At 24.8% G+C, this 3,599-nt stretch overlaps 1 long non-coding RNA gene across 1 annotated transcript; it reads left to right on the forward strand.

The window, feature by feature from the left end:
• The first annotated feature begins 382 nt into the window (after window positions 1–382).
• LOC124429769 lies at window positions 383–1,907 on the forward strand. The gene is made up of 3 exons (XR_006943548.1): window positions 383–495; window positions 562–626; window positions 700–1,907. It is a non-coding gene; the product is annotated as an uncharacterized LOC124429769 (long non-coding RNA).
• The last annotated feature ends 1,692 nt before the right edge of the window (window positions 1,908–3,599 follow it).

Here is a 3,599-nt window from a genome sequence, read left to right on the forward strand (position 1 = left end):
CGAGAAAATAACGTATATGTATCACATCTAATTTTAACTCATCACGTTACTTCGAAAAATCAAGCAATAGAGTTTTAAACAATTATTCTTTTAAACAAATATATAATATCATTAATTAATTATAATCAATGAAAATTATTATTTTATATAATGAAATGTTTATATAACAAATACGTTTCTGTAGTCCTCTCGCATGTTGCTTCTTTTAGACCATTTTCGGTACAGTCTGCTATTTTTGATTTGACTATGCATATTCTGTTGTTATTCCAAAATATTTCATTTGATTATATATATATATATATACACAATAACTATTTAATTATAATATATAGTTAGAAATTCATTATTATTTCTATCGAATCCGCATAATGATATTTACAATAAATAATATTATCACCAATTTATTATTATAACGCATTGTTTTAAACAACAAGAGCAATATGATCAGATAAATGAAAGAAGGACGAAGAACTGCAATACTTTTTACAACATGATGTAAATATATATATTATCTTCTAAATAATGTTATTACCAGTTTATTATTATAACGCACTGTTTTAGGCAGCAAGAACAATATGGAAAAATCAACGAAGGAGGAAGATATACAATACTTTTTGGAATATAATGTAAATATATCTAGTAATTTCTTCTAATAATAATATATTATCACCAGTTTATTATTATAATGAATTGTTTCAGGCAGATGCAAAAAATGATGCACATAATCTTTATCAAGGATGAAAAGAGTCCCAACGTCTATCTACAACGTCTATCGCACGTTTCGTTTCTTTTACGGGATACGTATTCCGTAATCTTTTATACTAGTTGTTCTGTAAAAATTAGGAAACATACATTGATGTTTCATTATCAGTTTTGCGCGCCGTACTTATTACACAAACGTACATACCGATTCGATGATTCGGAAGAAATGTCAGTTTTCTTAATGCGCATTTTGTTCTTTTTTTCGCATTATCACTGAAGTCATACATCTTGAACGATATTGGACAAACAACTTTGTGTTCAATAGTTTCTTGCCATTATCTGGTAATTTTCAAGAATAATTTTCACACTAATACATGAAAGCCTGTTTTCTTTATTTCGTGATACAGTATGTGAATTGTTTGCAAAAAGAATTGCTTGTACCAATTAGATCATAATGACATATAGGGCTAAGAAGATGTTGTCCTATATCGTGGAAAGATTGTGAAAAAATATTGTTAACGCACCGTATCATGTTTATTGCCATCATGCCACTTGCGTGATTAAAGAATATTTTTGCAACGGAAATTAATTTACATTATGTGACTCATTAGTAGTATAAATTTGAATGGAGCACAAAAATTATCAAATAAAGATCTGAACATATATTAACACATAACATACGAATATTTGTAAATATCTTTTTATAAGTAAATTTTTAAACATCTGTTTATATATTTTGTAATAATATTGTAAATATTTTTGTATTTAGTGTATATAATTAAACTAACGTAGGTTGTACATCTACATAGATTTGATTCTATAGTCTTAAAATTAACAGAAAATTCGTCGCTTCGGTAGAAAAACTTATATTTTACAATATAAAACAAATATACCTATTAATTTCTTCAAAATAATGTATTGAAATAACTAGTTTATTATTATTTGTATTTGATAATAATAGCAGTATGAGAGAAAACGAAGAATTGCAATACTTTTTACAAGTAGATATAAATGTATCAGTCAGCTTCTTCTGATTAATATTTTCACCAGTTTATTATTATAATGCATTATTTTTGTCAAGAAGAACAGTATGAGAACATTAAGGAAGTATGAATCATTATTATTTGAATTGAAACTATTGTCTATAACGTTGAGTAGACTTACGTCTATTTGTTCTTTGTCAATAAAATGAATAATTTTGAGTATATTTGCATTATTATTTGCGGTTATTGTATATATGAACTATTTACTTACCAAATTGATTAACTCCATAAAACAAAAACTAGAGAAATATGGTGAAATAATATAAATTATTTTTTAAAATTCTCTTTAAAGTATAAATTTAAATAAACATTGTAAAATGTATAAATGTAAACGTAGCTTTCATTTAACAACATACAAAGTGAATAAGATAGAACAGTCTTAGATTAATCGTTAAAAATAAATTATTTTTTATTTCAGTAATAACAGTATTAAATAACGGAAATTAAAGAAATTTATTATAACTATAAAAAGTGAAGACTGCATTAAGTGCTTTAACACATAAATTTGAAAACATTCAAAAAGTGGAGTTAATCGAATTGGCTCATATGTATATTATATACATTAAGTTCATATTGTGTCAATGTATTATAATAAGATTTTTTCAATTTGATCCTGCACTTTCATCAAACATTTTGTTCATCCGTTTTTTTTTTAATAATATTGCCCCTTAACTTGTCAATCGTTTGCAATTTGTTGGCATATATTTAATATAACTTCATAAAAAATAGCCAAATTATATGATCTTGGTTAACAAATAATGTGATCATTTTGCAAAATAACGAATTCTTTGTATTTTTCTGCCAGTAAGTCACTTGACGATTTTTGAGAGGCCAATATCACTCGTGTTATTGATGAAATTGAGTCCTATTTGTACGAGAATGTAATCGAAAATTAGACCAAAGAAATGTACGTGATCATACAGAGCTAAGGTGATCACTTGACCGTTATTATTTTTCATACATAATGATATCAGCTGAATGTATTTTAAAATGAAGTAAAAAATATTACAATATCACAAATATAATTTGCTTTATTTTAATTTAACCTTTATCACTCCAAGTGTGTTTATCAGGCATTACACTGACTATTTTATTCCTTATAAACTTTACATTTCGACCACTCAAATGTGTCTCTAAATTCCGTATACTCTTTATTCGCATCTTAGTTAATCTTTTTTTTTATTTTATTCTAAACGCATCCATTTCACTTTAATGACAAAAAAGAAAAAAATTATTTGCTGCTAATTTGGGAAGATAAGCGAATTATAATCATAGAAAAAATTTCAAAATCAAATATGATTATTGATTATTATCAAAATTATATATTTCTTGAAAATGTATAAAGATTGTTTTAAAATAATTTGAAGATTATTACTTGCATGTTATGGTCGCATTTAAAGTAAGATATTCCAAACCTAATAAGCAAGCATATATTAAAGATAGTTGCCGATCGTTAATTGCACTAAATAATCGGAGTGATAATAGTTAAAATTTGTTGTAAGTTCTAAATGGAAAAAACTATTTTAAATTACTACCTTTCTAATAGCCTTTGAATACTTTGCATAAAATAATGCTATCTTTAATTAACTTCCCTATTTTATAATGTATATATTGTAAAATTTCGTAATATTTACAATATAAAATATTGTAAAACCTCTGCATTACCACTTTCAAATATAAGTTATTAGAAGTGATATAGGATTTTAGATATAAAGATTTGAAATATAAATTATAGAAAATTGTTTATTATTTATAAAATATAAACTGTATTTACACAAAAAAATCTATCAAAGCATAATTTTACACCTTTTACATTTTCTAAATAAATCAAGACAAATATAGAATTCTCCACCA

This window comes from Vespa crabro, chromosome 16 (assembly GCF_910589235.1).
Source record: "Vespa crabro chromosome 16, iyVesCrab1.2, whole genome shotgun sequence".
NCBI classification, from domain to species: Eukaryota; Metazoa; Arthropoda; class Insecta; order Hymenoptera; family Vespidae; genus Vespa; species Vespa crabro.